The 12156-nt window shown below is 43.1% G+C and overlaps 1 protein-coding gene across 2 annotated transcripts in view; it reads left to right on the top strand.

The window, feature by feature from the left end:
- Nucleotides 1-12156, top strand: part of smyd1b (SET and MYND domain containing 1b) — a 74526-nt gene that overhangs the window by 21627 nt on the left and 40743 nt on the right. The gene's annotated exons all lie outside the window — the stretch shown is intronic.

Here is a 12156-nt window from a genome sequence, read left to right as displayed (position 1 = left end):
CCTAACAGCACTGTGGGTGTACCTACTGCTCGGGGACTGCAGCGGTTCAATAAGGCGCCTCATCACCATTTTCTCAAGGGCAACTAGGGATGGGCAATAAATGCTGGTTTAGCTGGCGATGCCCACATCCCGAAAATGAAATAAACTGTCTTCTTATGCACATTGGTTGTTTGCCAGTGTCTGTTTATGTATAGTCTTTTCAGAACTAGAATCAGAATCAGGGGCAATATCATTGGCATATGTTGTGAAATTTGTGACTTTGTGGCAGCAGTGTGTTGCGATACATAATAAAAATAACTATAACTTACATTAAGAAATATGATATATACATGCACACACAGAATATATATGTACATACAAATTAAATGAAATAAGTAGTGCAAAAAAGAAAGAGAAAAAAGTAGTGAGATGGTGTACATGGCTTCATTGTCCATTCGATAATCTGATGGCAGCAGAGAAGTAGTTGTTATTAAAATTTTGAATTTGCATCTTCGTTCCCCTGTGCCTCCTCCCTGACGGTGGCAAAGAGAAGAGGGCATGTCCTGAGTGATGGGAGTCGTTCATGTTGGATGCCGTCTTTTTGAGGCATCACCTTTTGAAGACATCCTCGATGCTGGGGAGGCTAGTGCCCTGATGGAGCTGGCTGAGTTTACAACTTTCTGAAGTTTTTTCTGAACCTGTGCAGTGGTTTCCCCCCTCCCCCTCCATAACAGATGGTGATGCAACCAATTACAATTCTCTCCACGGTACACATGTAGAAATTTGCAACGATGTTTGGCGACATACCAAGTCTCTTTAGACTCCTAATAAAACATAGCTGCTGTTATCCCTTCTTCATAATTGCAACAATATGTTGGACCTGGTTTAGAACTTCAGAGATGTTGAGAGCCAGGAACTGAAACTACTCACCCTTTCCACCGCTGATCCCTCAATGAGAACTGGTGCGTGTTTCCTCAACACTCCACAATCAGATCTTTGGTCTTACTGACATTGAGAGCAAGGTTGTTTTAAAACCACTCAACCAGCTGATCAGTGATATCTATAGCTACAACAGGCCATCCCAACTCCTATATTCAGCATTTCAATCTATAGAGGCAAGCATTACTAACCTAACTTAATCAAAGAAATAGCATCCTAGTCTGTCTGATATCACTGTAATCTCCAGCAAGGACCCTTTAGACACAAGTACACATACATTCCTGTGCTAAAAATGAACCATGCCTGAGGCATGCCAGGGACAGACAAGACCCACGTCACTCAGAAAGCTGGAGAATGTGGATGGTGTGAAATTCCATGTCTTGTACAGCTGATTCTGGGAGTTGGTCGAGACAGATAAGAAAGTCTTTGTAGGGGATCATGTCACTGACTAAACCACAGCTACAAAAATATACCCTGAGCAATGGTTTCCATTCCAGCCCTGTGGGAGAACTGACTAGTTACGTTGAGCTACAGCAATGTGGAACAGAGGTAGTCCAGCCCTGGAGAGATACAGAGACGAGCTGGCCTGGAACAATCCGAGCCAACCCACACTGGAGACACAAGAGAGTGCAGATGCTGGAATCTGCAGTGGGTCGAGCAGCGTCTGTGAGGAGAAAGGAATTGTTGACGGCACTGGGAGAGAGGCGTCGGAGCCAGTGCGCTGCACCGGGGGAGGGGGGAGCAATGTGGCAAGGCGTCTAGGCTGGAGTCAGTGCAGCCCTCTTCCCCCAGTGTTTGACTACAGACCTCTGTGGCATTCATGGCACTCAGGACATGCCCTCTTCTCTTTGCCACTGTCAGGGAAGAGGCACAGGGGAATGAAGACGCAAATTCAAAAATTTTATTAACAACTACTTCTCTGCTGCCATCAGATTATCGAATGGACAATGAAGCCATGTACACCATCTTACTACTTTTTTCTCTTTCTTTTTTGCACTACTTATTTCATTTAATTTGTATGTACATATATATTCTGTGTGTGCATGTACATATAATATTTCTTAATGTAAATTATAATTATTTTTATTATGTATCGCAATACACTGCTGCCACAAAATCACAAATTTCACAACATATGCCAATGTTACTGACTGTTTCTTTGCATGGCTGTATCTTTATCTGCTTGCTATCTTGTAAGTGCTGTGTGACCATCAGTAATGCATTTTGCACCTTGGCCCCGGAGTAACGCTGTCTCGTCTGACTATATTCCTGGCTATTCGTGTATGGTTGAATGACAATTAAACTTGAATTGAATTCAGTTGAATTCATATTTCATGTTTTATTATGGCGTAAAGGAGGCCATCCTCACCATCATTTCTATACCAGCTCACAAAGCAATCACATTCCTGATATTTTTTGCGGTGTCTTCTTTCCCCATGCCGCCACCACCTCCTTTCGATTCCACCACATTTTTACATGCTAGGGGCGATTTACAGCAGGGAAACTACCAACTCACACACCGTTGGGATGTGGGAGGAAACTGGAGCACCCCGAGGGAAATACACATGGTCAGAGAGCGCGTGTAAACTGCACAAGAACAGAACCGGAGTTCAGGATCGAACTTGGAGTGCTCGGGCAGTGAGGCAATAGCCCTACCAAAATGCTTCGCCGTGTCACACCAGACCCAATCCCCACATGATCAAAGCTCAAAGTAAATTTATCACTAAAGCATGCATTTGTTACGGTGTACTACCTTTACATTCATTTTCTTGCAGTCATTTACAGGTAGATAATGAAAGACAATAGTATTTACAATCAACAATACATAAACAAAGACTGACAAACAACCATTGTGCAAAACAAGACAAATCATGCAAATAAAAATGATATTGAGAACATGAGTTGTAAAAAGTTTGAGGAGATTTGGGTTTGTCACCAAAGACGCACTCAAATTTCCACAGATGTATAGTGGAAAGCATTCTAACTAGCTGCATCTCCATCTGGTATGGGGGTTGGGGAGCACGGTGTACTGCATAGGATCAAAATAAGCTACAGAGAGTTGTAAACTCAGTCAGCTTCATCATGGACACTAGCCTCCTCAACATCCAGGACATCTTCAAGGAGTGATGCCTCAAACATATATATATGTTTTTTTTTTGTAGTTGTAGAATCAGTTCAGAGTAATGGTGATGGTGATTGAAGTTATCCACCTCACTGCATTGGGCTGAGGCCAGGCTTTGTGTCTATGAGTTTAACTCCTGAATGGTCTTCAAAGTAGCCACTCAACTGCAGTTGGCTCACTACCATCTCACTGAACATAGAACATAGAATAGTACAGCACAGTACAGGCCCTTTTGCCCACAATGTTGTGCCGACCCTTAAACCCTGCCTCCCATATAACCCCCCACCTTAAATTCCTCCATATACCTGTCTAGTAGTCTCTTAAATTTCACTAGTGTATCTGCCTCCACCACTGACTCAGGCAGTGCATTCCACGCACTAACCACTCTCTGAGTGAAAAACCTTCCTCTAATATCCCCCTTGAACTTCCGTCCCCTTACCTTAAAGCCATGTCCTCTTGTACTGAGCAGCGGTGCCCTGGGGAAGAGGCGCTGGCTGTCCACTCTATCTATTCCTCTTAATATCTTGTACACCTCTATCGTGTCTCCTTTTATCCTCCTTCTCTCCAAAGAGTAAAGCCCTAGCTCCCTTAATCTCTGATCATAATGCATACTCTCTAAACCAGGCATCATCCTGGTAAATCTCCTCTGTACCCTTTCCAATGCTTCCACATCCTTCCTATAGTGAGGCGACCAGAACTGGACTCAGTACTCCAAGTGTAGCCTAACCAGAGTTTTATAGAGCTGCATCATTACCCCGCGACTCTTAAACCCTAACCCTCAACTTATGAAAGCAAACTTAACCCCATAAGTTTTCTTGACTAACCTATCTACCTGTGAGACAACTTTCAGGGGTCTGTGGACATGTACTCCCAGATCCCTCTGCTCTTCCACACTACCAAGTATCCTGCCTCAGGAACTGGATGGGGACAGGCTACCAGTGCAGGTTCAAATGCTGTAAAATGGTGGGGCAGCATGGTAGTGTAGCAGTTAGCATAATGCTTTACAATGCCAGCGACTGGAGGATCAGATTTCAGTTCTTCACACCTTCTGTAGGAAGCTTGTATGACCTCCCCATGACCCCATGGGTTTCCCTTGGGTGCTACAATTTCTCCCACACTGGTGACCCACACATACGGCTGCCCGCCCCCCCCCCCCCCCACCGCACGTTCTTGGATTGTGTTGGCCATTGACACAAACCACGCATTTCACTGCATGTTTTGATGTACATGTGACAAATAAAGCTAATCTCCAAAATCTTAAAAAAATTTAGAAATAAAATTTGTAGCCTGAGGCTCTGCAGTGATCACAGAATTTGGCTGGTCACTGATGCCAGGATTCATTTGCTCCCCGGTGGGACAGAGTTGAGTTTCTCACTCATTACCCCACTTTCGACGATAAGACAAAAAAAAGGCCAAAATATAATTATTTACTAAGATCAAACAAAATGATGCAACACAGACGACCAAAGGCTGGAAATGCAACCAGCAACTAATCTCCCTAGTGAGCCACCACTGCGTTTGAGTTGACAAAAAGTTTGCAAGTCAACTTGACCACAGGGCCAGAAATAGAAAGTTTGTGATAGAGAATAAGAGAACTTGGCCAAAGAGGTAGAATTTTAGGGGTATGAATGGGATGAAGGAGGCCTAGGGATAGAGAGCCAGTTCAGGTTGTGAGATTAGAAGGTAAAAACTCTGAAGATGAAGTTCAAGTTTATTATTGTCATAGACATGGTGTAAATGCAAAGGGACATGAGAATCCTTGTGCGGGTAAGGAATGCAAATGCAATGTTAGCATTAACTTCAAGAGGACTAGGATATGGAAGCAAAATGTAATGCTGAGGCTTCATAAGGTGCTGGTTAGACCACCTCTGGAGAATTGTGAGCAGTTTTTTGGCCCTATATCTATGGAAGGATGTGCTGGCACTGAAGGGGGTCCAGAGGAGGATTACAAGACTGAAGCTAGGGATGAAAAGGTTAATGCATGAGGAGTACTAGAGGGACTGCGGCATATGTGCTTGCATTTTATATAAATTCCCTTTCCCATTCCCAAACCAAATGTTCATCCTTGACCTTCGCCACTGTCATGGTGAGGTCAGGTGCAAACTAGAACAATACCTCATATTCAGCTTGATTTGCCTACATCCCAGTAGAATGAACATCACATTTTCTAACTTGAGCTAATCCCCATCCTTGATGTTCCTTTTTCCTCTTACTGATCCACTCAATTCCTTTGTTCAGCACTTCATTCCCTCCCTGCCCTCTCTCTCATTACCTTCCTCTACCTAGTTCCATCTAACCATCACCCACATACCCATCCATCTGTGATTTGTCCCCTTTGGTTTACCTTTGCTATCTCCTCCCACTCCCCACCTGGCTCCATCTGCCTTTCAGCTCTCCCTTATTTCGTTCCACCTATCACCTGCCAGTTTCTGTCCCTACCCTTACTCTCCTCTCTTCTGCTTGGTTCCACCTACCAAGTCCCATCTGTTTTCACCTACCACATTGGCCTTCATAAATGAAAGTACTGAGTACAGAAATTGAGATGTTATGTTGCAGTTGTACAAGAGCCACAGCAGGTGTGAGATCAGTGGTGAAGCCTAATTTGGAGTATTGTGCACAGTTCTGGTCACCTATCCATTGGAAAGATATCAAGAAAATTTGAAAGAATATAGAGAAAATTTACATGGATTTTGCCAAGACTTGAGGACCTAAATCATAGGGAAAGGTTGTGTGTCCCAATGACACCAAAAAGTGGTAACTCTTTAGGTGTAGCTCTGAAGGGAATAATTAAATGGGCTCCTAATCTTAGAAAGGACGTTCTGAAACTGGAGAGGGTTCAAAGGAGGTTCACAAAAATGATTCCAGGATTGATTGGTTTGTCATATGAAGAACGTTTGATGGCTCTAGGCCTGAACTCACTAGCTCAGAAGAAACCTTTTGAATGATGAAAGGCCTTGATAGAGTGGATGTGGAAAGGATGTTTCCAATGGTGAGAGAGTCTAAGACCAGAGGACACAGCCACAGAATAGAGAGGGCTTCCTTTTAGAACAGAGATGTGGAGGAATTTCTTTAGCCAGAGAGTGGTGCATCAATGGAATTCATTGCCACAGGCAACTGTGGAGGCCAAGTCTTTATGTATATTTAAGTCAGTTGGTGATAGAATCTTGATTAGTCAGGGATATGTGAAGAAGCAGGTGTTTGGGGCTGAAAGTAAAAATGGACCAGCCATGAGGAAATGGTGGAGCAGACTCAACGGGACAAATGCCAAATTCTGTTCCTATATCTTGTGGTCTTATTTAATATTCCTGGTTAGGTCTTCCACAGCTGAAATCAATAGACACTGCCCTGGGTAGTTCAGTAAGCAGCATTGATTTATTTTACGGAAGGCCACAGCACAGGATCAGAAAATGCTACAAAGGGTTGCAAAGTTAGCCTCCACAGCATCAAGGATGTCTTCAAAAGACAGTGGCTCAAAAAGACTCATTAAGAACTTTCATCACCTAGGACATTGCTGCCATCAGACAGAAGGTACAGGAGCCTGATGACACATACTCGATGTTTTAAGAACAGCTTCTTCCCCTCCGCCATCAGATTACTGAACGGAAAATAAATCAACCCATGAACACTACCTCACAACTTCGATCTCTTTTTGTACTAATTTAATTGTTATATAAGTATCCATTTCTTATTGTAATTTATAGTATTTTATGTATTATTCTGCACTGTTGCTGCAAATCAACAAATTTCACAATGTATGTCAGTGATATTACCTTGAGTCTGAAAGGTTGAATAGGTTAGGACTTTATTCCCTGGAATAAAGAGGAAAGAGTTGATAGAGGCATACAAAATTATGAGGGGTCTAGATAAGGTAAGTACAAGCAGGCTTTTTCCACTGAGGTTAGTTTAGACCTGAACTAGAAGTCATGGGCTAAGGGTGAAGAGTGAACTGTTTGATGTTTAAGGGAGCCTGAGGGGGGACCTTTTCACTCAGATAGTAGTGAGAATGTAGAATTAGCTACCAGCAGAAGTGGTGGATATCAACATTTAAGACAAATTTGGGCAAGTATATGGATGAGATTTTGTATGGAGGACATTGGTCCCAGTGAGAGTCAATGGGACTAGGCAGATCAATAGCATGATATGGACTAAAGTGGCTAAAGGTCTACACTGTAGAGACTCTATGACTTACCAGCCCCTTCCTCACCCTCTTCTTATCTCTTTAAAGTGTCTCCCTTCTCTCTACACTCACAATCCTGATGAAAGTCCTCACTATCTATATCATCTCTTTGCTTCCACAGATGCTGCTTAAATTGCTGAGATCTTCTGGCAGTTTATTTTTTATATACACGTTCTCTATCAATCCCAGTAGGAAGACCCAAAGATCTGAGAGGTCACATTATGCTTCCCTGTGGCATGCTAGAGATTCCATCATGTTAAACCATGGAAGAGCATCCAGCCCATGGCTTACTGAAAGTGGCTGCCCAGGTTGACAGGGTGGTAAAGAAGGCATATGGCATGCTTGCCTTTCTTAATCAATTCAATTATAAGAGGAACCGATGCAGAGGGGACCTCTTCCATAGAGTTGAAAAAGTGAGAGGGAGAAAGTTCAAAGAAGACATGCAAGTTTTTTACACAGAGGGTGGCGGATGCCTGGAATATGCTGCCAGGGGTGATGGTGGAAGCATTTACGATGCAGGTATTTCAGAGGCTTGTAGGCACGTGACTGTGCAGACAATGGAGGGTTATGGACCATAAGATGTAAGAGCAGAATTAGACCATTTAGCCCATTGAGTCTGATCTGCCATTTCATCATGACTGATCCAATTTTCTACTCAGCCCCAATCTCCTGCTTTCTCCCCAAATTCCTTCATGCTCTGACTTCTGCCTTAAATATACATAAAGACTTGGCCTCAACAGCTACCTGTAGCAAAGAATTCCATGGATATACTACTCTTTGGTTAAAGAAATTCCTTCTGAAAGGACGCCCCTCTATTTTGAAGCTGTGTCCTCTGGTCTTGGACTCTCCCACCACAGGAAACATCCTCTGCACATCCACTCTATCAAGGCCTTTCACCATTCGATAGGTTTCAATGAGGTCATCTTTCATTTTTTTGAATTCTATTGAATACAGGCCGAGAGCATTCAGGCGCTCTTCATATGACAAGCCATTCAATCCTGGATTCATTTTCATGAACCTCCTTTGAACCCTCTCCAGTTTCAGCAAACTCTGTCTAAGATAAGAGGCCCAAACCTGCTCAAAATACTCCAAATGAGGCTTCACCAGTGCTTTATAAATTTCATCATTACGTCCTTGCTTATACATTCAACTCCTCTTGAAATGAATGTTAACATTGCGTTTGCCATCCTCACCACAGACTCAACTTGAAAATTAACCTTTGGGGAATCCTGCACAAGTCCCTTTGCACCTTAGTTTTTTGTATTTTCTCTCCATTTAGAAAATAATCAACCCTTTTATTTCTTCTACCAAAGTGTGTGACCATACACTTCCCAACACTATAATTTATCTGCCATTTCTTTGCTCATTCTTCTAATCTGTAGCCTCTCTACTTTCTCAAAACTAGCTGCCCTTCACCTATCTCATACCACCTGCAGACTTTGTAAAAAAGCCACTAATTCCATCATTCAAATCATTAACTTAACATCAAAAGAATAGGTCCTAACACAGATCCCTGTAGAAAACCAGTAGATACTAGTAGCCAGCCAGAAAAGGCTCTCTTTATTCTCACTCCTTGCCTAGCGCCAATCAGCCACTGCTTTATCCGTAATAGAAACTTCCCTGTAACACCACGAGCTCGTAGTTTGTTAAACAGCTTCATCTGCAGCACCTTGTCAAAAGCCTTCTGAAAGTCAGTCAACCAATCAACATCAACCAATTCTCCTTCGTCTGTCCTGCTTGTTATTTCTTCGAGGAATTCCAACAGATTTGTCAGGCAAGGTTTTCCATGCTGACTATGGCCTATTTTATCATGTGCCTCCAAGTCCCCAGAGACCACGTCCTTATTAATCGACTCCAACATCTTCCCAACCACTGAGGTCAGACTAACCGGCCTATAGTTTTCTTTCTTCTGCCTCTCTCCCTTCTTAAAGAGTGGACTGACATTAGCAACTTTCCATTTTTCTGGAACTATTCTAGAATCTAGTGATTCTTGACAGATCATTACTAATGCCTCCACAATCTCTTCAGCCACCTCTTTCAGAACTCTGGGGTGTACACCATCTAGTTCAGGTGACTTATCTACCTTCGGACCTTTCAGTTTCCCAAGAACCTTCTCTCTAGTAACTTCACACACTTCATGACCCCTCACACCTGGAACCCACCATACTTCTAGTGTCTTCCACAGTGAAGATTGATCCAAAGATTAGTTCATCTGCCATTTTGTTGTCCCCATTACTAAATCTCCTGTATCGTTTTCCAGTGGTCCGATACTCACTCTTACCTCTTATGTATTTGAAGAAACCTTTTGCATCTTCTTTAATATTACTGGCTGGTTTACTTTCGTATTCCATCTTTACCTTGTTAATTACTTTTTTAGTAGCCTTTTGTTGGTTTTTAAAAGCTTCTCAATCCCGTAACTTCCCACAAATTTTTGCTCTGTTGGTTTTGACTCCTCTTGTTAGCCACAGTTGTATCGTCTTTCCTTTAGAATACTTCTTCCTTTTCAGGATGTATATATTCAGCGCCTTCCAAGTTGCTTCCAGAAATTCCAGCCATTGCCGATCTGCTGTCATCCCTGCCAGGGTGACCACGCACAGACAGAAGCGATGAGGTCTCATTAGCTTAATTATCTTGTGACCATGCTGTTCTGCTCTTTGTTCTGAGTTCTACGAGCAGGGTTTTCTCTGCTGTGTCCTGGCTGACAATGAAAGCCCGACACAAGCCAGGAGCAGGTTAGTACAATGCGGTTCATGGGAACTCGCAGTGGCCACACTGGCTACCACATTCCCTATGTTCTAGTGCAGGGGTGGGCAAACTTTTTGACTTGTGGGCCACAAAGGGTTCTAAAATTTGACAGGGGGGCCGGACCAGGAGCAGATGGACGGAGTGTTTTGGTAATACACCTCATAAGAGAAAATAAAATATCATGGGATATGTAGAAAACATGTGCTTTAATTTCAATTGAAAATGAACAAATGCATTACAACAAAATATCTGTCTTTGAAGTCCCATGGTATTTAGCTATTTATTGAAATGACTTTTAAAACACTGAAAATTAAATGAATAAAATACAGCTTTTTTTAATAGTAACAGTTATTATTTTAAAGCACTGAAAATTCTGTTATCCTTGAAGATATGATCATCATCTCTCTCCTCCTGACTGTCTTTATTTCAAAAACGGTAGGAGAAGCAGGTCTACTTGTCCTGCTCCTTCTTATTCAATTGTCCCCTGTGCCAAAACTCAACAACGACCAGCACAAAGACAGAACAGTATGCAGAGCGCGTTATTTGATCTGGAGTGCATTTTTTATTTTGAGAACGTACGTGCACCTGCGCACTACTCATGTCCATCACTTAACAGAAATGACATGTAACATGTAAGGCTTATTGAAAAAAATATTTTCAAACGCATTTTTTACATAACACAACAAAGAAACTTATTTTTAATTTCAGTGAGAACGGTGTTGTTGGTCTCCCTTTTTAGCCAGCGCATCAAAGTCTGGATTTAGTTTTGTTGTGGCGATTCTCAGGATGGATCTGAGGTGTTGGTCAATTAACTTGGATCTGTGGCTGGCTTTGTTGATGTTCATGACGCTGAATGCCTGTTCACACAAATAGGTCGAGCCGAACAAAGAGTAAAGCGCAAATGTGGAGTAATACGCTCCACCTCAACAAAGGTCAATGTATATAGAGTGCGTCATCTATTGGGAAAACGCCAGAATTGCGGGGAAAAAACGTTAACAAAGTTTATTAATATAATTTCATCAAGTTCTGCGGGCTGGATTAAAAAGCTTAACGGGCCGCATATGCCCATGCCTGTTCTGGCGTGAAACTGCATCAGTCATTTAGTCTATGATCCACACTTGACCTCTCTGTAAAAGGGCCAACGAACACTTGCAAGTTGGTGCTAGGGCAGCCCTCAGGGCTGTTACAGAAACATAACCCGTTAGTGAAATCCTGCCAGGTCAAAGCTGCTCCGGGGTGGAAACCAACTTCTAAACAGCGCGGCTTTATGGAGATACTCACTATTCTCACTGAGAGGGGGTGACTTAGTGTGACAACACCCGAAGTGCAAATTGAGTCAAAGTCAAGTTTATAGTCACATGTACACGTAGGTACAGATGCATGACAAACATGCTGCAGCAGTACTACAGGCACACAGCACCAGGGCATGAGTCCAAAACTAGGGGGAATAGGTTTAGGGTGAGCAGGGAAAAATGTAGAAGTGTCCTGAGGAGCAATTTTCATGCAGAGCATGCTGGGTGTATAGAATAAACTGCCAGGGGAAGTGGCTGAGGCGGGTACAATAGTATAACCTAACCAGCACTTGGATAGGTACGTGGCAGGATAGGGCTTAGAGAAGTACGGACTGAACACAGGAAAATGGGACTAGCTACGTGGGCACCATAGTCAGCAGGAAATATTGCAGCTGAAGGGCCTGTATCTATGCTGCATTGCTCTATTAATTTCCCCTCGGACAACCATGAAACAAAATTTGTCACCAAGCCACAGCGGATGGACTCGGGGCAGATTTAAGAAGTTACTTGAGGGGAACATCCCAGAGAGACAGAGAGAAAGAGGCCAACATGGAGAGTGTTAGGGTAGGGACTCCAGAGTTTCAGGCTCTGGGAGAATCCATGGAGGGATCTGACACCAAATATGAAACATCAAGATGTTCCTCAGCAACAGCAAGCAGAGGGGTGATGAGTGACCGGGACTTGGTTCAGGCAGCACAGATCAGAATGGCAAGTCTTTGAAGGGAGAATAAGGCCAGAAGCCCACTGAAATGATCAAGTCTGGCTAGAAAACCATGGCTGAGGGGCCAATACACACAGGAGCACCAGGAGAGGTTTACGTATCCATGATTGCAGTAGGGTATGAAACTGGAACCATTGAAAAGCAGATGCAGTTCCTACTGAGACAATGGATAGCTTCCACT

Source organism: Hypanus sabinus, chromosome 3 (genome assembly GCF_030144855.1).
Source record: "Hypanus sabinus isolate sHypSab1 chromosome 3, sHypSab1.hap1, whole genome shotgun sequence".
NCBI classification, from domain to species: domain Eukaryota; kingdom Metazoa; phylum Chordata; class Chondrichthyes; order Myliobatiformes; family Dasyatidae; genus Hypanus; species Hypanus sabinus.
The sequence above is the reverse complement of the archived record's forward strand: the minus strand, read 5'-3'. Positions and strand labels throughout refer to the sequence as shown.